The sequence below is a fragment of the Coregonus lavaretus genome, assembly GCF_964263955.1.
Source record: "Coregonus lavaretus genome assembly, chromosome: 14".
In the NCBI taxonomy this organism is placed as follows: Eukaryota; Metazoa; Chordata; class Actinopteri; order Salmoniformes; family Salmonidae; genus Coregonus; species Coregonus lavaretus.
The window spans coordinates 13,801,505-13,827,062 of NC_140001.1; the positions used below are offsets into that span (position 1 = coordinate 13,801,505).

General features: G+C 47.0%; 1 pseudogene across 1 annotated transcript; it reads left to right on the forward strand.

The window, feature by feature from the left end:
* The first annotated feature begins 1,112 nt into the window (after positions 1-1,112).
* Positions 1,113-22,094, forward strand: LOC311140890 (annotated as a pseudogene). Its single transcript has 7 exons — positions 1,113-1,190; positions 1,605-1,646; positions 7,329-7,449; positions 7,724-7,874; positions 17,505-17,599; positions 20,991-21,110; positions 22,004-22,094. The product of its transcript is annotated as an uncharacterized misc_RNA (transcript).
* The last annotated feature ends 3,464 nt before the right edge of the window (positions 22,095-25,558 follow it).

A 25,558-nucleotide genomic window follows, 5' to 3' on the forward strand; every position in this document is an offset into this window, starting at 1 on the left:
CGCACAAGTGGCTTCTGGACAAGTTTCTGAATGTCCTTGAGTGGCGCAGCCAGAGCCCGGAGTTGATCCCGATTTAACATCTCTGGAGAGACCTGAAAATAGCTGTGCAGTGACACTCCCCATCCAACCTGACAAAGCTTGAGCGGATCTGAAGAGAAGAATGGAAGAAACTCTCCAAATACAGGTGTGCCAAGCTTGTAGCGTCATACCCAAGAAGATTTGGCGCTGTAATCGCTGCCAAAGGTGCTTCAACAATGTACTGAGTAAAGGGTCTGAATACTTATGTAAATGTGATATTTCAGTTTATTTTTAATAAATTAGCAAAACTTTCTAAAAACCTGTTTTCGCTTTGTCATTATGGGGTATTGTATGTAGGTTGATGCGGGGAAAAAACAATTTAATCAATTTTAGAATAATGCTGTAAAGTAATAAATTGTGGGAAAAGGGTCTGAATACTTTCCGAAGGCACTGTATTTGTGTGTTCAGGACTGGTGAAGATAGCGAGCCGCCTGAGTCTCCGGCTTCTTCTTCCACGGAAGAAGATCATCGTGATGATAATGGGGAACCACTGCTGGAAAGAGATCCTTTATTAATTGGTAATATAACTCCCCAATTTCTACTTTCACAATAGCTGTTAAGGGCCAGAACAGGCTAGGCCACAATCAAGAGGTGAGTCGAGTGTGAGACGAAAATTATGGAAGGATGGATGGAAATAAATAAACAAATGACCACGCAGGGACAGGGATTGGAGGTGCTACAAGATTTTAGCCTAGACATTGTGGCCTAACAATCAGGTGATTATCTGAGACATTTCCTAATGGAAAGGCATCAATCAAATGATTGAGGGTATGAATTACCTAAGAATGTAGATGTATTTGTGTTTAATACATACAGTATGATATTGAAAGATTCTGTTTTGTTGCACATTTGCTCTGTCTGACATTGTCATGGTTATCACTGTAGCCTTGGTGGATATCATGAATCTCATATGGTCACCTATACATTTGAAATCAATATTCGTTCATATTAGCAATTTGATTCTGTGATTTCACCAGTGATGGAATTAATGTCAAAGTGGAGTATATTCTTGACCCAATTTCAATCGCTGCCATATTCAGAAAACAGGCGTTGCCATCGAAATGCAGGGATTTACATTTATCACAAACGGTCGGAGAAGAGAATCACTGACGGTAAGTTTATAGCACCACGCCACCACTGCTGTGAATGTCTCTCAAAGCACTTTTGAATTTGAGGGAGAGCACGGATGGAGAGAGCGAGTGAGCGAGAGAGAGAGAGGTGTATATGCAGTATCATCAGGCTAGGGAAGAAGCTTCTTTCTTTCCCTCCCTCCCCTACCATGGTGAAAGAGATGAAGATGAATAATATAATTATAGTGAGGGACTGGAAGGATTATCTGCTATATATACAGGAAGGGCTAATAGCCATGCGCGAGCCATAGCAAAGCCCCTGTCATTGAGATTAAGAGTGCCGCCTCGCCTGGCTATGGAAGGAGGAAGACATCTTTCTGACAACAAGTCCACACGTACCTAGACATTGTCTGTCTGTTCCTACCACCTCTCTCACCATCTTTTTATCTTCCACAGGGAAATGCCACGCTCCATCTCTACCGCTCCTGGAGTTTAAAGGTAGGGCCTCCCCTGTGGTTTGAAATCCTTTCCAGAGTACCAGTCTGTTTGTGGAACAATTTATATTTTTCTTGCGTGAGTAATGACAGAGTAAGATTGATTGCAGTCTAATTTCCACAGCTTTATATTGGGCCTATATTTCACTGTTGATGCTGTATTCCTATTTTGAACCCATTGTCGTTTCCACAGTGGCAGGAAAGTCTGCCCACCTGTAACTTAATGAAACTTCTGTGTACTCCTGTCCATTCTTATGGGAAGCATATTTACCTCAGAACCACCACAGTGTCTGCTAAGTTTCCACCTGTTCTGTTAAGGGAGCATTAAAACACACACGTTTAAAATTCACACTTGATTGTGAATACAGACCATTTCGCGGTAAACAGTTCACTTTACACTGGTGCGAAGGCGTAAAGTTGTAAATCTGACCCAAGTGACTTCGTCCACGGTATCAGAACATTGCATCAAATCTACTTGGAATGCATTGATTTCTTATTGAAGATCCAAAGATGACCACTGTAACCTAGTGCTGATTGTTTCTCTCCATAGGGTGGGTCTGTCTGATAAGAGCTAGAGGTTTATAGGTAGTTCGTCTTGATGACTAATGCTCAATTCTGAGTCATCATAGTCTCTGGTTGCGTCTTTAAAGTATTGCACTAAGGAATAGGGTGCCACTCACTCCGCAAGGCAATTGAACTGGCAAAACATCAGTATAGAGACAAAGTGGAGTCGCAATTCAACGGCTCAGACACAAGACGTATGTGGCAGGGTCTACAGACAATCATGGACTACAAAAGGAAAACCAGCCACGTAGCCGACACCGACGTCTCGCTTCCAGACAAGCTAAACACCTTCTTCGCCCACTTTGAGGATAACACAGTGCCACTGACGAGGCCCACTACCAAGGACTGTGGCCTCTCCTTCTCCGTGGCCGACGTGGTTAAGACATTTAAGCATGTTAACCCCCGCAAGGCTGCTGGCCCAGACGGCATCCCTAGCCGCGTCCTCAGAGCATGCGCAGACTAGCTGGCTGGTGTGTTTATGGACATATTCAATCTCTCCCTTTCCCAGTCTGCTGTTCCCACATGCTTCAAGATGGCCACCATTGTTCCTGTACCCAAGAAAGCAAAGGTAACTGAACTAAATGACTATCGCCCTGTAGCACTCACCTCTGTCATCATGACGTGCTTTGAGAGACTAGTCAAGAATCATATCACCTCTACCTTACCTGTCACCCTAGACCCATTTAAATTAGCTTACCGCCCCAATAGATCCACAGACGATGCAATTGCCATCACACTGCACACTGCCCTATCCCATCTGGACAAGAGGAATACCTATGTAAGAATGCTGTTCATTGACTATAGCTCAGCATTCAACACCATAATACCCTCCAAGCTCATCATCAAGCTCGAGGCCCTGGGTCTGAACCCGGCCCTGTGCATCTGGGTCCTGGACTTCCTGACAGGCCGCCCCCATGTGGTGAAGGTAGGAAACAACATCTCCACTTCGCTGATCCTCAACACTGGGGCCCCACAAGGGTGCGTGCTTAGCCCCCTCCTGTACTCCCTGTTCACCCATGACTGCGTGGCCAAGCATGCCTCCAACTCAATCATCAAGTTTGCAGACGACACAACAGTAGTAGGCTTGATTACCAACAATGATGAGATTACTCCCCCCCCAAGTTCCTTGGCGTACACATCACTGACAAAATGAAATGGTCCACCCACGCAGACAGTGTGGTGAAGAAGGCGCAACAGAGCCTCTTCAACCTCAGGAGGCTGAAGAAATTCGGCTTGGCACCTAAAACCCTCACAAACCTTTACAGATGCACAATGGAGAGCATCCTGTCAGGCTGTATTACCACCTGGTACGGCAACTGCACCGCCCGCAACCGCAGGGCTCTCCAGAGGGAGGTGCGGTCTGCCGAATGCATTATCGTGGGGAAAACTACCCGCCCTCCACGACACATACAGCACCCGATGTCACAGGAAGGCCAAAAAGATCATTAAGGACATCAACCACCCGAGCCACTGCCTGTTCACCCCACTATCATCCAGAAGGCGAGGTCAGTACAGGTGCTTCAAAGCTGGGACTGAGATAATCAATTTATAACATTTTTGACATGCGTTTTTCTGGATTTCTTTGTTGTTATTCTGTCTCTCACTGTTCAAATAAACCTACCATTCAAATTATAGACTGATCATTTCTTTGTCAGTGGGCAAATGTACAAAATCAGCAGGGGATCAAATACTTTTTTCCCTCACTGTATATTTTCTTAAATTCCATTCCTTACTAGTTTTATGTGTATTAGGTATATGTTGTGAAATTGTTAGATATTACTTGTTAGATATTACTGCACTGTCGGAGCTAGAAGCACAAGCATTTCGCTACACCCGCTATAACATCTGCTAAACACGTGTATGTGACAAATAAAAATTGATTTGATTTGATCTGGGACGTGCCCTTTGAGTATATCAGGGAATTTACCACTTCATCTGTCCTACAGACTCTGTGTGGTTGCTTTTCAATCTCATTTCTGTATTTATGAGATGGAGGTGAATTTGGGATTACATAGGACCATCAGATAAGGACATATAACACTACTTATATATTGTTTCACAACAAGTCCTGCTATCATCTTAGGATATGACACTTAGAAGATAGCTAAATTATGTGTCTGCAGCAAAACAATTGATGGTGACAGAATGAATCAGATCCCCAACAATACAACAACACCAATAACATATTTTATTTCGGCTGTTATGATGTGCGGTATGTGACACTGCAGTAGGCTGGAGCTCCAGTATGATGGCTACCAGGTAGGTGGGAATCATAATGTAGATGTGTTCTGTGTGGGTGTGCCCAAGGTGTCTCGGGCCAGAGGAGGGCTGTGCAGTGTGGCTCAGTGTGGCGCCACATTGACAGTGAGACGTGTAGTACAGAGAGAGACTGAGAGAGAGAGGGTTCACCGGGTGCAGAGTGTACACTGTACTGTACGGAGCTGTGAGTCACACGCCCCATCGACGGCAGTGCGGTGGAGTCGGGAGGACAGGAGGAGGAGCGGCTGAGAAATGTCACAGCCATTAGAGATGGCGCAGCCAAGGCACCCGCAGCCACCTGCCACCGCCGGAGAATCATCATGGATCTGTCCTGGATACAGTAGACATTTATCTCCACACCACCCCCGACACCAACGCCTCTCTCTCCAAAGACATGTTGAGATGTTATTAGGCACCGGAGGATGACTCATCGAAACGCTGTTTGATATCCTTCTTAATCTTTTGTGAGATTATTGGCTTTTGTTTGCTGGCTTATACTGTCTTTTAAGACGCTTTTCTCTATTTGCTTGCCACTATTCAGTACGCCTTGCAGTGAAGGGTGATTGAGCAGATGTCTGAACAGAAAGTGTGTACTCCTGAGGAACAGGTGTATTATAAAACAATATGCCTAGTATCATTTCCACAGTGTTGGAACACCAGTCTTTAATCAAACTCTCGTCAAGAAGTTATTTGTTTTGACAGCCGTCGGTTTGGTCAAACTCTGGTTGTGTATACTACATTACTCTGTGGCCATATGTATCAAATTAGGATCAGCTACACCTGTCCATGTAATGTGATTCATTGTGATCTAAAAAGGCAAAACTGATCCTAAATCAGAACTCCTACTCTGAGATGCTTGATACATGCGGCCCCTGTCCTGTGCTGCCCCTCAGGGCCGTGTTGTCTAGCATCTCGGAGGAGGAGCTCTGATTTAGGATCAGTTTTGCCTTTTTAGATCACAATGAATCACATTACATGGACAGGTGTAGCTGATCCTAGGGTGATGCAGCATTTTTGCAGCCTTTGCCCTTTTCCTGGTGCACTGGATGTGGCGGGTATGTATCCCTCTGTCTGAGGTGGCCAGCCCAGCGCTAGCAGGGCCAGAATAGAATATCTTTCTTTACCTTTTCACCTTTCAAGAGGCTTATTAGGGCTGCTTGCAATTAAGTAATCTATTAAAGGAGCATGTCTGTATCCAATCTATCTGATTGGCTATTTTTAGAGGTTCTTGTATAATGACAACAGTAGTAGCACAAGTCGTCTCCCGTCTGTCAACCCCTATAGGGGCAGGCACAGGTGTCTGCGCTGCATCCTCAATGTCTTATAACTGGACCCTACTGGAGTGCAGTAAGAGGAGCTGGACCTCGGTAACTGTGTTTGACATGCAGCTCTGTTGTGCCGTTGAAGGGACCTTGCCTTTGGGTCTTGGTTGGGTTGTGAATGGAGACGGGGCCTGTGGGTGGAAATCTATGGAGACGTCTCGTCTCGAGCCGCTGGGGAGATTGATGCATTAGGGGAGCGAGCACCGAGCAGCCATGTTGATGCAGGAGAATGTTGGGAATGCTGATGTGCACCAACAGCAACAGCAGCACAAGGCTGTGAATTGTACTGGCTGGTAACACTAGCCTCTCTCAATGAAAAAGCATCAGTGACAACCAAAGGGGGAGGAGGAGGGTGGGTATGTGTCTCTCAACAGTCATCCTGTTCTGATGCTGAGAAGGAACGGGTTGGGCGGAGGGGGAGGGTCAGTCATAGCTACATTGTGTGTGTGCGTGTGTGTGGAGTCATGTAACCCACACTGTGCGTTGCTTCACAGTCGTTCTTCACTGGCTAGCTTTATGTCTCCCTCTCCGCTGTAAAGCTGCCAGTTGAAGAGCTGTTGTGGGTAACTATGACTACAGAACTCTCTGCAGATGGTGATGTTAAGACATGATTCAGGCTAATTCAGGGCATCTGATACCCCCCAGGCCCAGGAAAATCTACAGTTTTACACAGAGCAATCACTGAATGGAATTCTTTACCAACTCACAAAAAGTAAATCCACCTTCAAGAAAACAATAAAAGTACATCTAATGTGATCGACAATATTACTGGACAGGGACTAGATAGCGTCTACTGAATGTTACATTTATTACCTGTCAGGTATTTGAATTGTCTGTAATGTCTAATTGTTATTGTTTGTAATGTCTTTTTAGTTCTGTGTTGGACCCCAGGAAGAATTAACATTATGGCGTCAACTAATGGGGATCCCATGGTCAAATTGAGGGTTGATCTCTGAGGGCATGTTTTTGCCCGAGGAGAGGGTTTTTAGTGAAGTAGCCTACTGCACCGTCAAACGATGTGTACTACTTGCTCTGGATCAAATCAGAGGGTTATTGAAGTAGTTTACAAACAATTAATCATAATTGTTACTGCAGACGTATGTAAAATCATTTAGTTTAACAATTTTGAATGGACAGTACTTGCATTCTCGCAGACTAGGGCCGTGTCCTCGGCTTTCCAAGTATTGACCGCACTGCAGCTTTATGGGTAACAAATAAAACAGACATTGGAGCTGACAGCCTTCAGTGGGACTCCACTTGTTATTTATCACCCACAAGTTCTCCAGAAGGGCCACACTTTAGTACAGAATCCAGTTTTGGATGTATGCACACAGCCAGTCCCAATTCACCCCTTCCTCCTGGACCCTAACCCGCTAATGTTTGCAGATATGTAAAGTGGAAGCAATATGGTGGAAGCTCCACCACTACACTGCTTATACCTATCCAGACCCTACAGATCTGCTAACATTAAAGGGTTAGGGCCAAGGGGGAGGGATAGGGAGCGAATTGGGGACGGCTGACCCGGTTGGCGTGTGTTGTAGATGTTACTGACTACCTGTTGGCTGAGATCTCCACCCCCAAGCAGAAGAAGTTCAGCCTGGTGACATTCGTGGACGGGGACATGGCCTCCCTTTGATGTCAACTGTGCTATTCCCTCGTTTGATATGATTCCATGACTCATTCCCTACTCTGGTGTGGCTTCACATACAGTATATGCACGCACGCACGCACGCACGAACACACGCACACACCCTGATCACATCACATAGGTAGGACTGCATCACCTTGTGTAATCATTCTGGTATGTTGGTTGGTGGGTCAGTGGGTGTGGGGGGATGATGGGGTGTAACAAAGAGGATGCCTTTTGAAATAACTATGCATCTTTTAGAAAATCACTCTAATTGGGGCTGCCTCTTATCTTTACGTGTCTCTCCAGGGGAGCAGGCGGACCTGGTCTTTGTGTTCTTCGACCCGATGGGCCAGGTCTTGTGCAAGCTGTTCAAGCTCACACTCAACATCGTGGAGAAACACAGCTGCAATTCTACCTCAGCAAGGCAGACAAAGCCGGGAGGGAGATGGACATACAGGTCAGTTACTCTTTGATAATGCTCTATCCGTTTGACCTGCATCTAGATCTCTAGATCCCTCTGCTATCCATGCAGTGACTGGATCGAAGTTTGTAGAGAAACGTGTGTTTGTTTATGCTAGTTGGTTCAGAACTGGGTGGTATTACATTTATTTGAAATACACTACATGACCAAAAGTATATGGACACCTGCTCGTCGAACATCTCATTCCAAAGTCATGGGCATTAATATGGAGTTGGTCCCCCTTTGCTGCTATAACAGCCTCCACTCCTCTGGGAAGGCTTTCCACTCAGCCACAGGAGCGTTAGTGAGGTTGGGCACTGATGTTGGGCGATTAGGCCTGGCTCGCAGTCGGCGAACCAATTCATCCCAAAGGTGTTCGATGGGTTTGAGGTTAGGGCTCTGTGCATGCCAGTCAAGTTCTTCAACACCAATCTCGACAAACCATTTCTGTATGGAACTCGCTTTGTGCACGCAGGCATTGTCATGCTGAAACATGAAAGGGCCTTCCCCAAACTGTTGCCACAAAGTTGGAAGCACAGAATCGTCTAGAATGTCATTGTATGCTGTAGCGTTAAGATTTCCCTTTACTGGAACTAAGGGGCCTAGCCCGAACCAGGAAAGACCGCCCCAGACCATTATTCTTCCTCCACCAAACTTTACAGTTGGCACTATCCATTCAGGCAGGTATCGTTCTCCTGGCATCTGCGAAACCCAGATTAGTCCGTCGGACTGCCACATGGTGAAGCGTGATTCATCACTCCAGAGGACGCGTTTCCACTGCTCCAGAGTCCAATGGCGGTGAGCTTTACACCATTCCAGCCGACACTTGGCAGTGTGCATGGTGATCTTAGGCTTGTGTGCAGCTGCTCGGCCATGGAAACCCATTTCCTGAAGCTCCCGACGAACAGTTATTGTGCTGACTTTGCTTCCAGAGGCAGTTTGGAACTCGGTAGTGTCGTGATGTGACTTTTAACATGAATCTGATGACTGTTATTTCTCTAATTAACTAACTATGTTTAATTTTTACCCAATTTAAATTAATCATGTATCAATTAACTCATTAGGATTTGGGGCACCACGAGAGCGGTTGTTTAAAGAGTTACCATCTCCCGAATTAAACTCAAGAAGGTCTATACCTATCACATCGATAAATAGTCAACTTATTAATCATAACCTCGTATCATACAGTGAGGGAAAAAAGTATTTGATCCCCTGCTGATTTTGTACGTTTGCCCACTGACAAAGAAATGATCAGTCTATAATTTTAATGGTAGGTTTATTTGAACAGTGAAAGACAGAATAACAACAAAAAAATCCAGAAAAACGCATGTCATAAATGTTATATATTGATTTGCATTTTAATGAGGGAAATAAGTATTTGACCCCTCTGCAAAACATGACTTAGTACTTGGTGGCAAAACCCTTGTTGGCAATCACAGAGGTCAGAGGTTTCTTGTAGTTGGCCACCAGGTTTGCCTTGGCCGTGTGTTTTGGGTCAATGTCATGCTGGAATACCCATCCACGACCCATTTTGAATGCCCTGGCTGAGGAAAGGAGGTTCTCACCCAAGATTTGACGGTACATGGCCCGTCCATCGTCCCTTTGATGCGGTGAAGTTGTCCTGTCCCCTTAGCAGAAAAACACCCCCAAAGCATAATGTTTCCACCTCCATGTTTGACGGTGGGGATGGTGTTCTTGGGGTCATAGGCAGCATTCCTCCTCCTCCAAACACGGCGAGTTGAGTTGATGCCAAAGAGCTCCATTTTGGTCTCATCTGACCACAACACTTTCACCCAGTTCTCCTCTGAATCATTCAGATGTTCATTGGCAAACTTCAGACGGGCCTGTATATGTGCTTTCTTGAGCAGGGGGACCTTGCGGCCGCTGCAGGATTTCAGTCCTTCACGGCGTAGTGTGTTACCAATTGTTTTCTTGGTGACTATGGTCCCAGCGGCCTTGAGATCATTGACAAGATCCTCCCGTGTAGTTCTGGGCTGATTCCTCACCGTTCTCATGATCATTGCAACTCCACGAGGTGTGATCTTGCATGGAGCCCCAGGCCGAGGGAGATTGACAGTTATTTTGTGTTTCTTCCATTTGCGAATAATCGCACCAACTGTTGTCACCTTCTCACCAAGGTGCTTGGCGATGGTCTTGTAGCCCATTCCAGCCTTGTGTAGGTCTACAATCTTGATTGATTGATTGCTTCTGTGGACAGGTGTAATAATAATAATATGCCATTTAGCAGACGCTTTTATCCAAAGCGACTTACAGTCATGTGTGCATACATTTTTTACGTATGGGTGGTCCCGGGGATCGAACCCACTACCCTGGCGTTACAAGCGCCATGCTCTACCAATTGAGCTACAGAGGACCAGAGGACCTTTTATACAGGTAACAAGCTGAGATTAGGAGCACTCCCTTTAAGAGTGTGCTCCTAATCTCAGCTCGTTACCTGTATAAAAGACACCTGGGAGCCAGAAATCTTTCTGATTGAGAGGGGGTCAAATACTTATTTCCCTCATTAAAATGCAAATACAGTGGGGAAAAAAAGTATTTAGTCAGCCACCAATTGTGCAAGTTCTCCCACTTAAAAAGACGAGAGGCCTGTAATTTTCATCATAGGTACACGTTAACTATGACAGACAAATTGAGAAAACAAAATCCAGAAAATCACATTGTAGGATTTTTAATGAATTTATTTGCAAATTATGGTGGAAAATAAGTATTTGGTCACCTACAAACAAGCAAGATTTCTGGCTCTCACAGACCTGTTGTCATGTGGTGAGGTGTATGTGGTGTGGAAGTCAGGCGCAGGACACCGAGGCTCAGTCCAACAGAGTTTACTCAAAAATCCAACAAGGAAACGGTAAACAAACTACCTCGAAACAATCAGAGGCGAGCATTTACGCACAATGCGTAAAACACTAAAACAGCAAACAAGAAACAAAACACGCAGCACAACGACAGGCGAACAACAACACACAATCTAACTAACACAAAACAGGGAACTTATAGGACACGTAATTAGGACACAAACAGACACAGGTGTACCAGACAGACTAAAGCAATCAATACACGAAACATACAACGGTGGCAGCTAGTATTCCGGGGACGACGAACGCCGAAGCCTGCCCGAACCAGGAGGAGGAGCAGCCTCGGCCGAAACCGTGACAGTACCCCCCCCTTGACGCGCGGCTCCAGCCGTGCGCCGACCCCGGTCTCGGGGACGGCCAGGAGGACGCGGACCCGGGCGCGTGGGATGCCCACGGTGGAACTCTGTCAGGAGGGATGGGTCGAGAATGTCCCTCCTAGGCACCCAGCACCGTTCCTCCGGACCGTACCCCTCCCACTCCACGAGATACTGGAGACCACTCCTCCGGCGCCTCGAGTCCAATATAGTCCGGACCCTGTACGCCGGTGCCCCCTCGATGTCCAAAGGGGGTGGAGGGGTCTCTCCTATCTCCTCCTCTTGGAGTGGACCAGCTACCACCGGCCTGAGAAGAGACACATGGAACGAGGGGTTAATATTTTTGTACTCAATAGGTAGTTGTAATCTGTAACACACCTCGTTCAATCTTCTCAGGACTTTGAAGGGCCCCACAAACCACCGACCCAGCTTCCGGCAGGGCAGGCGGAGGGGCAGGTTTCGAGTCGAGAGCCAGACTCGATCTCCCGGTGCGTACACCGGCCCCTCACTGCGGTGGCGATCGGCGCTCGCCTTTTGTTGACGGATGGCACGCTGCAGATGGACATGGGCAGCGTCCCACGTCTCCTCCGAGCGCCGAATCCACTCGTCCACCGCAGGGGCCTCGGTCTGGCTCTCGTGCCACGGTGCCAGGACCGGCTGATACCCTAAAATACACTGGAAAGGTGTTAATCCGGTGGAGGAGTGGCGGAGAGAGTTCTGGGCCATCTCTGCCCAGGGGATATACCTCGACCACTCCTCCGGCCGGTCCCGGCAATAGGACCTCAAAAACCTACCCACATCCTGGTTCACACGTTCAACCTGCCCATTGCTCTCTGGGTGGTACCCCGAGGTAAGGCTAACCGAGACCCCCAGGCGTTCCATGAAAGCCCCCCAGACTCTGGAGGTGAACTGGGGACCTCGGTCGGACACAATATCCTCGGGGACCCCATAGTGCCGGAACACGTGGGTAAAGAGGGCCTCGGCGGTCTGTAGGGCAGTAGGGAGACCCGGCAGTGGGAGGAGACGACAGGCCTTAGAAAACCGATCCACAACGACCAAAATGGTGGTATTACCCTGGGAAGGAGGTAGATCGGTCACAAAATCTACCGAGAGGTGGGACCATGGTCGTTGTGGAACGGGCAGAGGATGTAACTTACCTCTGGGCAAATGTCTAGGTGCCTTACACTGGGCACATACCGAGCAGGAGGAGACATAAACCCTCACATCCCTGGCTAACGTTGGCCACCAGTATTTCACGCTAAGGCAGTGCACCGTCCGACCAATACCAGGATGTCCAGAGGAGGGTGATGTATGAGCCCAAGAAATAAGCCGATCACGAACCTCGAGCGGAACGTACGTCCGCCCCACAGGACACTCGGGGGGAGTAGGGTCGGTACGCAGCGCCCGCTCGATTTCCGCATCGACCTCCCACACTACCGGAGCCACCAGACAAGACTCCGGCAGTATGGAAGTAGGCTCAATGGACCTCTCCTCTGTGTCATACTGCCGGGACAGGGCGTCTGCCTTACCGTTCTGGGACCCAGGGATGTATGTGATCTTAAAAACAAACCGGGTCAGGAACATGTTCCACCTAGCCTGACGAGGGTTCAATCTCCTAGCTGCCCGGATGTACTCCAGGTTACGGTGATCAGTCAGAATGAGGAAAGGGTGTTGAGCCCCCTCAAGCCAATGCCTCCACACCTTTAGGGCCTGGACTACAGCTAACAGCTCCCTGTCCCCAACGTCATTATTGCGCTCCGCCGAGCTGAGCTTCTTGGAGTAGAACGCACAGGGGCGGAGCTTAGGTGGCGTGCCGGACCGTTGTGACAGGACTGCCCCAATACCGGTCTCGGACGCGTCCACCTCTACTTGGAAAGGCAAAGAGGGATCCGGATGCGCCAGCACCGGGGCCGAGGCGAACAGGTTCTTCAGCTTGACAAATGCCCTGTCCGCCTCAGCTGACCACTGCAAGCGCACCGGACCCCCCTTTAGCAGGGACGTAATGGGAGCTGCAACCTGTCCAAAGCCCCGGATAAACCTCCGGTAGTAATTATCAAAACCCAAGAACCGCTGCACCTCTTTTACGGTGGTTGGAGTTTGCCAATTACGCACAGCCGATACCCGATCTACCTCTATCTCCACGCCAGACGCGGACAACCGATAACCCAAAAAGGAGACGGACTCCTGGAAGAACAGGCATTTCTCTGCCTTGACATACAAGTCATGCTCCAACAGTCGTCTCAATACTCGGCGCACCTGGGCTACATGCTCGGCTCGTGTAGAAGAGTACACTAGAATGTCGTCAATGTACACCACTACACCCTGCCCATGCATGTCCCGGAAAATCTCATCAACAAAGGATTGGAAGACTGAAGGAGCATTCATTAACCCGTACGGCATGACGAGATACTCGTAATGACCCGAGGTGGTGCTAAATGCTGTTTTCCATTCATCCCCCTCCCTAATGCGCACCAAATTGTACGCGCTCCTGAGATCCAACTTTGTGAAGAACCGCGCTCCGCGTAATGACTCCGTCATCGTCGCAATCAGTGGAAGTGGGTAACTGTATTTTACTGTGATCTGATTGAGACTACGGTAATCAATACACGGGCGCAATCCCCCATCCTTCTTCTTCACAAAGAAGAAACTCGAGGAGACCGGAGAAGTAGAGGGCCGTATGTATCCCTGTGCCAAGGACTCGGCTATGTAAGTCTCCATAGCCGCAGTCTCCTCTTGAGACAGGGGATACACACGACTCCTGGGAAGAGCTGCTTCAGTCTGGATATTTATCGCACAGTCCCCCTGTCTATGAGGAGGTAGCCGTGCTGCCCTCGATTTACTAAACACTAGTGCTAAATCCTCATACTCGGGGGGAATGCGCAGTGCGGGCACTTGGTTCGGACTCTCTACCGAGGTCGCCCCTATGGAAACACCTAGACATCTCCCTACACACTGGGCAGACCACTCCATAAGAGCCCTCTGTTGCCACGCTATGGTAGGATCGTGGGTGCTTAACCAGGGAAGCCCCAACACCACTGGGTACGCAGGAGAGTCAATCAGATAGAACTGAATGATTTCCTCATGACCCCCCTGCGTAGTCATCGTCAGTGGTGCTGTGACATCCCTGATCAGACCCGACCCCAACGGCCGGCTGTCTAATGCATGGACAGGGAATGGAACTTCTACCGGCCGAAGGGGAATTCCTAACCTAGCACAAAATGCCCGATCAATAAAGTTCCCAGCTGCGCCTGAATCTACTAGCGCCTTATGCTGGGAATGAGGTGCCACCTGTGGAAAACGCACAGGAATGCTCATGTGGCCAACAGAGAGCTCTGGGTAAGTGGGGCGCCTACTCACCTGAAATGACTCCCCAGTGCGTGACCTGTTGTCCCCTCTCTCAGAAGACCCTCCCCAGCACCTGGCCGCGGTGTGTCCTCCACGGCCACAGTTGGTGCAGGGGGTGGCCCTCCTCGGGTTCTCCCTCCTCCTCTCTCTAGCGCCAGCACCCCCGAGCTCCATAGGAATAGGCTCGGAGGTGCTGGAGGATGGAATGGACGGCCCCCACTCGGGACGTCCGCGGGTAGCCAGCAGGGTGTCTAGACTGATGGAGATGTCCACCAGCTGGTCGAACGACAGGTTGGTATCCCTGCAGGCCATCTCACGACGAACGTCCTCTCGTAGGCTACACCGATAGTGGTCAATGAGGGCCCTCTCATTCCATCCCGCATCCGCTGCTAATGTCCGGAACTCCAGTGCGAACTCCTGTGCGCTCCTCTTCCCCTGTCGGAGGTGGAATAGACGCTCTCCCGCCGCTTTCCCCTCAGGTGGATGATCGAAGACAGTCCTGAAGCGGCGGGAAAACTCTGCGTAGGTGATGGTGGTGGGCGTTGGCCCACTCCAACGCCTTTCCGGAGAGACAGGAGATGAGGGCGGAGACGCTCTCGTATCCCGAGGGCGCCGGGTGTATAGTGGCAAGGTAAAGTTCTACCTGTAGGAGGAAGCCCTGACACCCGGCTGCAGAACCGTCATATGCCCTCGGGAGCGAGAGCCGAATGCCACTGGGTTCCGGTGCTGAGAGAGGAGGACTGGCCGTTGGTGCTGGGATGGTGTGAGAAGGCGTGGGCACCTCCCGATTCATCAAACGGCGCAGTCTGTTGGACACCTCGTCCATAGCGGCCCCGAGTTGCCGGATCATGGCGTCCTGGGAATTAATCCGGTATTCCAGGGAATCGGGTGCCGCCGCTGTTCCTGCTGACTCCATTTTAGGTGTGTTGTTCTGTCATGTGGTGAGGTGTATGTGGTGTGGAAGTCAGGCGCAGGACACCGAGGCTCAGTCCAACAGAGTTTACTCAAAAATCCAACAAGGAAACGGTAAACAAACTACCTCGAAACAATCAGAGCCGAGCATTTACGCACAATGCGTAAAACACTAAAACAGCAAACAAGAAACAAAACACGCAGCACAACGACAGGCGAACAACAACACACAATCTAACTAACACAAAACAGGGAACTTATAGGACACTAGAACGAAACATACAACGGTGGCAGCTAGTATTCCGGGGACGACGAACGCCGAAGCCTGCCCGAACCAGGAGGAGGAGCAGCCTCGGCCGAAACCGTGACACCTGTAACCTCTTCTTTAAGAGGCTCTTCTGTCCTCCACTCGTTACCTGTATTAATGGCACCTGTTTGAACTTGTTATCAGTATAAAAGACACCTGTCCACAACCTCAAACAGTCACACTCCAAACTCCACTATGGCCAAGACCAAAGAGCTGTCAAAGGACACCAGAAACAAAATTGTAGACCTGCACCAGGCTGGAAAGACTGAATCTGCAATAGGTAAGCAGCTTGGTTTGAAGAAATCAACTGTGGGAGCAATTATTAGGAAATGGAAGACATACAAGACCACTGATAATCTCCCTCGATCTGGGGCTCCACGCAAGATCTCACCCCGTGGGGTCAAAATGATCACAAGAACGGTGAGCAAAAATCCCAGAACCACACGGGGGGACCTAGTGAATAACCTGCAGAGAGCTGGGACCAAAGTAACAAAGCCTACCATCAGTAACACACTACGCCGCCAGGGACTCAAATCCTGCAGTGCCAGACGTGTCCCCCTGCTTAAGCCAGTACATGTCCAGGCCCGTCTGAAGAATGCTGAGTTGCATCTAAAGAACACCATACCTACTGTGAAGCATGGGGGTGGAAACATCATGCTTTGGGGCTGTTTTTCTGCAAAGGGACCAGGACGACTGATCCGTGTAAAGGAAAGAATGAATGGGGCCATGTATCGTGAGATTTTGAGTGAAAACCTCCTTCCATCAGCAAGGGCATTGAAGATGAAACGTGGCTGTGTCTTTCAGCATGACAATGATCCCAAACACACCACCCAGGCAACGAAGGAGTGGCTTCGTAAGAAGCATTTCAAGGTCCTGTAGTGGCCTAGCCAGTCTCCAGATCTCAACCTCCAGATGTTGCCCAGCGACAGCCCCAAAACATCACTGCTCTAGAGGAGATCTGCATGGAGGAATGGGCCAAAATACCAGCAACAATGTGTGAAAACCTTGTGAAGACTTACAGAAAACGTTTGACCTGTGTCATTGCCAACAAAGTGTATATAACAAAGTATTGAGAAACTTTTGTTATTGACCAAATACTTATTTTACACCATAATTTGCAAATAAATTCATTAAAAATCCTACAATGTGATTTTCTGGAGAAAAAAAATCTCATTTTGTCTGTCATAGTTGACGTGTACCTATGATGAAAATTACAGGCCTCTCTCATCTTTTTAAGTGGAAGAACTTGCACAATTGGTGGTTGACTAAATACTTTTTTTCCCCACTGTAAATGTGTTATTCTGGATTTTTTTTGTTGTTATTCTGTCTCTCACTGTTCAAATAAACCTACCATTAAAATTATAGACTGATAATTTCTTTGTCAGTGGGCAAACGTACAAAATCAGCAGGGGATCAAATACTTTTTACCCTCACTGTATCATCATTCTGAACGTCGTAACCTCCTTGCATCTGCAAAAACCAGAGCCTTACTTATGATTCAGTACTATACAAATTGGTTTAATTATTTGTTTACCAGCTAACTAAAGGGTAACACAGGATAACATACACACTTAATTCATTTAAAACCTATATATAGTGTAACTTGGTAGTCATCTTGGGGTCTTCCTGGGGGGTGGGGGGGGGGGGGGGGGTGGGGGGGGGCATCTATATAGCTACATTATAAAAATAAGAAATTGCAGTGGTGTACACGATTTAGCAGCGGTGGTGGGCCACAGCTAAATGCATATAGGGGAAACACTGCTATTATTATCACAGCATAATATGTATAATTGCACATGTTATTACCCCAAGCTTAGAATATTGCATACATGGAATCCCTAGAATACCTTTTTTGTTTTAACTGTTGTTTTCCCATGTCATGATGCAGATAGTTCAGGAACTGTGTCGCAGGCCAGGGCTAAACAAGTGTGGCTGTGAGATGCCCACCATATACACTACCGTTCAAAAGTTTGGGGTCACTTAGAAATGTCCTTGTTTTCCATGAAAACATACATGAAATGAATTTGAATAGGAAATATAGCAAAAGGAATAGGAAATGTAGTCATTGACAAGGTTATTACAGCCTTGCAGACCTTTGGCATTCTAGTTGTCAATTTGTTGAGGTAATCTGAAGAGATTTCACCCCATGCTTCCTGAAGCACCTCCCACAAGTTGGATTGGCTTGATGGGCACTTCTTACGTACCATACAGTCAAGCTGCTTCCACAACAGCTCAATAGGGTTGAGATCCGGTGACTGTGCTGGCCACTCCATTATAGACAGAATACCAGCTGACTGCTTCTTCCCTAAATAGTTATTGCATAGTTTGGAGCTGTGCTTTGGGTCATTGTCCTGTTGTAGGAGGAAATTGGCTCCAATCAAGCGCCGTCCACAGGGTATGGCATGGCATTGCAAAATGGAGTGATAGCCTTCCTTCTTCAAGATCCCTTTTACCCTGTACAAATCTCCCACTTTACCAATACCAAAGCACCCCCAGACTATCACAATGCCTCCACCATGCTTGACAGATGGCATCAAGCACTCCTCCAGCAACTTTTCATTTGGTCTGCGTCTCACAAATGTTCTTCTTTGTGATCCGAACACCTCAAACTTCGAATCGTCTGTCCATAACACCTTTTTCCAATCTTCCTCTGTTCAGTGTCTGTGTTCTTTTGCCCATCTTAATCTTTTATTTTTATTGGCCAGTCTGAGATATGGCTTTTTCTTTGCAACTCTGCCTAGAAGGTCAGCATCCCAGAGTCGCCTCTTCACTGTTGACGTTGAGACTGGTGTTTTGCGTGTACTATTTAATGAAGCTGCCAGTTGAGGACCTGTGAGGCCTCTGTTTCTCAAACTAGACACTCTAATATATTTGTCCTCTTGCTCAGTTGTGCACCGGGGCCTCCCACTCCTCTTTCTATTCTGGTTAGAGCCAGTTTGCGCTGTTCTGTGAAGGGAGTAGTACACAGCATTGTATGAGATCTTCAGTTTCTTGGCAATTTCTCGCATGGAATAGCCTTCATTTCTCAGAACTGATGAGTTTCAGAAGAAAGTTCTTTTTTTTCATTTTGAGCCTGTAATCTAACCCACAATTGCTGATGCTCCAGATACTAAACTAGTCTTTAATCAGCACAACAGTTTTCAGCTGTGCTAGCATAATTGCAAAAGGGTTTTCTAATGATCAATTAGCCTTTTAAAATTATAAACTTGGATTAGCAAACACAACGTGCCATTGGAACACAGGACTGATGGTTGCTGATAATGGGCCTCTGTACGCCTATGTAGATATTCCATTAAAAATCAGCCTTTTCCAGCTACAATACCCATTTACAACATTAACAATGTCTACACTGTATTTCTGATCAATTTGATGTTATTTTAATGGACAAAATTGCTTTTCTTTCGAAAACAAGGACATTTCTAAGTGACCCCAAACTTTTGAACGGTAGTGTACATCCCAAACCCCCAGAAGGTAAGACATCATGGAACAAGGCTAGACCGTACTATCCAGAGACCTCGTCCAATATAAAAGACTCTAGTCCAGGACTGCCAACATTCTATAAACGTATGCACATAGTCACAAATATAGGTTGAAAAGCATTCTTAAAGCATTTCCTGATATTTCAATGTATATGTACGATTAGAACGAAATGTATTGGTGTTTTATTCACAGGATATTCAGGCCAACCCACCCTACTGACCTCTGCCCCTGTTGGGCTTGCCTCACAGTTCATGTGACAAAGTCATTCAAGTAGTTGTAATGCTGGAGATTTCATTTTCAGCTACTACTTTACCAGGCATTTTTATAATTTGGCTGTGGATCGCTGAGAACAGGATGAATTACTTGAAATATGACAGCTGGGAATTTTATACGCTGTCTCGGGGGGACTAGGGGTTGTAAACCACAGGGCCTGATCAGCCACATTTGACAATAGCAGCCTCAGGCCTGAGTAATCGCTCCCCCATCCGGTGATCAAGGGCCATGAGTCTGTTCGGTCCTCCTGAGTGGCGCAGTGGTCTAAGGCACTGCATCGCAGTGCAAACTGTGCCACTAGAGATCCTGGTTTGAATCCAGGCTCTGTCGCAGCCGGCCGCGACCGGGAGACCCATGGGGCGGCGCACAATTGGCCCAGCGTTGTCCAGGGTAGGGGAGGGAATGGCCGGCAGGGATGTAGCTCAGTTGATAGAGCATGGCGTTTGCAACGCCAGGGTTGTGGGTTTGATTCCCACGGGGGGCCAGTATAAAATAAATAAATAAATGTGTTCACTAACTTTAAGTCGCTCTGGATAAGAGCGTCCGCTAAATGACTAAAAATGTAAAAAATGTTCGATGGATGGTCGTGGATTTATGCATCTCTCCTGCACCAATTCATTTCCGCTGAGGGAGGCCCCACTATAGTCCCAGTCGATATTAGATAGAACATTGCGGCCCCGCCTGCCTGTGGGGAAAACAACCTGTGGTTACCCCATTGGCTCACAGCAAAAACGTCGCTAAATACAGGGAAATTCTTGAGGGAAACCTGTTTCTGTCTTCCAGAGATTTGAGACTGGGACGGAGGTTCACCTTCCAGCAGGATAATGACCCTAAGCATACTGCTAAAGCAACACTCAAGTGGTTTAAGGGTAAACATTTAAATGTCTTGGAATGGCCTTGTCAAAGCCCAGACCTCAATCCAATTGAGAATCTGTGGTATGACTTAAAGATTGCTGTGCACCAGCAGATTCCATCCAACTTGAAGGAGCTGGAGCAGTTTTGCCTTGAAGAATGGGCAAAAATCCCAGTGGCTAGATGTGCCAAGCTTATAGAGACATACCCCAAGAGACTTGCAGCTGTAATTGTTGCAAAAGGTGGCTCTACAAAGTATTGACTTTGGGGGGGTGAATAGTTATGCACGCTCAAGTTTTTGTTTTTTTGTCTTATTTCTTGTTTGTTTCACACAAAAAAGAATTTGCATCTTCAAAGTGGTAGGCATGTTGTGTAAATCAAATGATACAAACCCCCCAAAAACCATTTAAATTCCAGATTGTAAGGCAACAAAATAGGAAAAATGCCAAGGGGGGTGAATACTTTCGCAAGCCACTGTACATTAAAGAACACAGCAGCTTTTTGGCATGTTTTGTTTTCCCCAATTTATGGGCGTGGTCGAGGGGAATTCCTTCTTATGACGTGAGTATATCACTATTTCATCAAAATCTGACCAACACACTCAGCTCTCATAGAGCATCATAACCACTGTCAATATGAAACTCAAAAGCCCAAATGCAATATGTGCACTTTATGGCCGATTATGTTGTGTGACCAAAAGGTTGGCTGCTTATTCCTCTGTCCTGTTGTCCAGCTGAGCCGGTGTGTGATCCAGATCGACGGCATGTCAGACAATAGGGAAGACCATCAACCAGGCCATCCAGACCCTGGACCAGCTGGAGAAGGACTGTGACCTCATCTCCTCCACAATCAACAGCAAACTGGCCCAGGATAGGTAAGAGCAGGAAACGGTAGGTAGCCCAGAGGTTAGTGAGGTGGACCAGTAATTGAAAGGTTGCTGGTTCAAGTCCCGAGCTGGGTGATCATGAAAAAGTGGGTACTAAACTGGCTGCTGGGGTCATGCTACTGTTGTGCCCTTGAACAAGGCACTCAACCCCAAAAATAGGGGGCAAGGCAATTCCTCTCTTATTGCCTTTACATGCCACAAAGCTCCATTAACCCCTGGGACCATTCCTCATCGTCAACAACCTCTCCCCAGAGGAGCTGCTGGGAGAAGTGCTGGCCAATGCCCTCGGGCTCTCCACAGTAGGTCACCCCTGACACCAAACACTCATACCCTGTAGCTCAGTTGGTAGAGCATGGCGCTTGCAACGCCAGGATTGTGGGTTCGTTTCCCACGGGGGGGGGGGGGGGGCAGTATGAAAACATGTATGCACTCACTAACTGTAAGTCGCTCTGGATAAGAGCGTCTGCTAAATGACTAAAAAGTAAATGTAAATAAACCCCTAGCCCCTCCTCCCTAGGCACTACTGCAGATGCATTATGATGCAGTTCTTCTAATGGATTTAAGACTCATAATCCGACTCATATCCCTTTGCCTTAATCATGTTCTAAATACTGCTGTTGTTATGCTTGTCTCAACAGGGTGTAATGGTCTTTCTGTGGGACTGGATATCAGATGATGATTGTGATAATATTTGGTGCACTCTGCTACTTTTTCTTATTTCTTGCCAAGTATTTCGCACAATAAGCAAAATCAGTGTCTCTCTCTCTCTCTCTCTCTCTGTCTCTCGCTCTCAGAGTAATCGCTTACTCTGCTTTTTTCCCCACTCGTTGAATACATTTCAATTGTGATTGACAGCCATTGTCATGTGATTGTGTCCTCAGCCAAGGAACTAGGACTCTGACCAAGAAGGAGAAGCGGAGCCTCGCAGAGTACAGCGATTACGTCCAGGATGTTGTCATGCCAAGAAGGTGAGAATTAATTGAAATAATTTTCATTTACATTTTACATTTTAGTTATTTAGCAGACACTCTTATCCAGAGCGACTTACAGTTAGTGAGTGCGTACATTTTTCATACTTCAGGTGTAAAGGTTAGATATACACTACATGGCCAACGATATGTGGACACCTGCTCGTCGAACATCTCATTCCAAAATCATGGGTTCCATATGGCGTTGGTCCCCCCTTTGCTGCTATAACAGCCTCCACTATTCTGGGAAGGCTTTCCACAAGATGTTGGAACATTGCTGTGAGGACTTGCTTCCATTCAGCCACAAGAGCATTAGTGAGGTCGGACACTGATGTTGGGCGATTAGGGCTGGCTCGCAGTCAGCGTTCCAATTCATCCCAAAAGGTGTTCAATGGGGTTGAGGTCAGGGCTCTGTGCAGGCTAGTCAAGTTCTTCCACATCGATCTCGACAAACCATTTCTGTATGGACCTCGCTTTGTGCAAGCGCGCATTATCATGCTGAAACAGGAAAAGGCCTTCCCCAAACTGTTGCCACAAAGTTGGAAGCACAGAATCATCTATAATGTCATTGTATGCTGTAGTGTTAAGATTTCCCTTCACTGGAACTAAGGGCACTAGCCTGAACCATGAAAAACCGCCCTAGACCATTATTCCTCCTCCACCAAACTTTACAGTTGGCACTATGCATTCGGGCAGGTAGCATTCTCCTGGCATCTGCCAAACCCAGATTTGTCCGTTGGACTGCCAGATGGTGAAGCGTGATTCATTACTCCAGAGAAGGCGTTTCCACTGCTCCAGAGTCTAATGGCGGCAAGCTTTACACCACTACAGCCGACGCTTGGCATTGCGCATGGTGATCTTAGGCTTGTGTGCAGCTGCTCGGCAATGGAAACCCATTTCATGAAGCTCCCGACGAACAGTTATTGTGCTGACGTTGCTTCCAGAGGCAGTTTGGAACTTGATCGTGACGTGACTTTTAACATGAATCTGATGACTGTTATTTCTCTAATTAACTAACTATGTTTAATTGTTACCCAATTTAAATTAATCATGTATCAATTAACTCATTAGGATTTGGGGCACCACGAGAGCGGTTGTTTAAAGAGTTACCATCTCCCGAATTAAACTCTAGAAGGTCTATACCTATCACATCGATAAATAGTCAACTTATTAATCATAACCTCGTATCATATCATCATTCTGAACGTCGTAACCTTGTTGCATCTGCAAAAACCAGAGCCTTACTTATGATTCAGTACTATACAAATTGGTTTAATTATTTATGAACTAGCAAACTAAAGGGTAACACAGGATAACATACACACTTAATACATTTAAAACAAGTCCCTAGCGGACTGACAACAACATGACTGCTTGTTACAAAAGAGGGAGAGGTAGAGAGACCGGGACCGAGACACTTAACGTTGGTACATTTAGAAATTACTCTCACTTATATTTCTCCTATACTTTGCACATGAACCGCCGCCCGCTCGGAGTAGGAAATCATTAATGTATTTACGTGAGGTGCCGCCGTGTAGCTCTCGGAACCGGGCCGCCCTGGAAAGGGAGTTGGGCCTTCTCGCGGCTCGCTCGTAGGGCTCTGATTGTCCAAAAGGTTACAACAAGTCTTAACTGTTGTTCTCCTCTGTAGTTGTCCGGTGACTTATCATGTAGTCCTGAACAGAACTACAGAATGGATTTCCTTCCTCTCGTTCTGGTTGATGCTTCTTTGAAGATAGGCTAGTCAGCCGTGTTGATGGTTCCCCAGTGGGGTGATGAGAGTAGCTTAGTAGGATGGTTTGGATAGTGTAGCAGAATGGTCCCACTTAAATTCACTTTCGACGATACTGTACTTAGGACAGCTAATCAGCCGTACCAGTGATTATCCGGGAGGGGCGTTTTCTTCTCCACCTGAAACGCACAGCTGCAGCTAGGCGTCTTTCTGGTCTATTATGTTAATTCTTAACCAATCCTTTTATATACGCTGGTCGAAAGGGACGGTTCCGTCGGGCTGACAAGCCCTCTGACCTCACTCGGGGCGTGGCTACTTACTGTGCAAAGTTTATAGATAGCAAATTATCTCTTCTGGCTCCTAAAATCACATTCCTATCTTAACAAAAATACTTTAATAATTTTTCATATTTCATGCACAACGCATCAGATGAAAATGTTGTACATGTAGTGGGTATACTTAATAAGTTACAGTATTTCCTTTATAGCATTTTTAATGACATCACAAAATAACAGCCCAATTGACATTATTGTTCTATAGATCTCCTCTGACCATTCCCCACGTTCTTATGTTAGAAATATTGTTCCAGTATTCACTTTTTGAACGTGTTAGAGTTTCGGCGGGAAAAGTCTAACGAAGTGGAGGGGGAGAGAGAGTCTTCTCCTTTAATTTACATCAGGGCGTGAGCTGTCAACCCGGCCCAGTTCCCTCCCCCTCTCTGCAGTTGGGAGGGGGTCTGGTTGAAGCTCTCCCTGCAAACCTGATCTGACCCATTTGGATCCTCCCAGGACAGTCATGACAGTAGTGAGTGTTGCAACCGAGGACAGACGATTTTTACGCGCTACTCGCTTCAGCACTCGGTGGTCCCGTTCTGTGAGCTTGTGTGGTCTACCACTTCGTGGCTGAGCCGTTGTCGCTCCTAGACGTTTCCACTTCACAATAACAGCACTTACAGTTGACCAGGGCAGATCTAGCAGGGCAGAAATTTGACGAACTGATTTGTTGGAAAGGTGGCATCCTATGACGGTGCCATGTTGAAAGTCACTGTGCTCTTCAGTATGGGCCATTCTACTGCCAATGTTTGTCTATGGAGATTGCATGGCTGTGAGCTGGATTTTATACACCTGTCAGCAACGGGTGTGGCTGAAATAGCCGAATGCACTAATTTGAAGGGGTGTCCACATACTAGTGTATTTCTGAGGCATGAAATGTGCTACTGGCTACATGTAATCTGTATACCATTCTCAACCTATTTCTACAGGGGAAACTATAAAAGGAGTATCTCGCGCAGTGTGCAGTTGAATATGACTTCTGATATTGGGGGGGTGGGGGGGGATCCATTGGAAATCTACATGTCATACTTTTTCATGGATTCATTGTTTTGTAGGACGTCTTTGTAAGTATTTTCCTAATCACACTGGTCAACGGCGTACATGCCAAGGGTTGCAAAATTCGGTAAGCTTTCAAGTACATTTTTAAAGTTACCGGGAATATTCTTTCCATTTGCAACCCTAAACATGCCACTGTTTTTCATCAGGCATTTAATGTTTTCTCATGGATATACATTTACATTTACGTCATTTAGCAGACGCTCTTATCCAGAGCGACTTACAAATAGGTGCATTCACCCTATAGCCAGTGGGATAACCACTTTACAATATTATTATTATTATTATATAAATTTTTTATTATTATTATTATTTTTTGAGGGGGGGGGGGTGGGGGGGGGGTAGAAG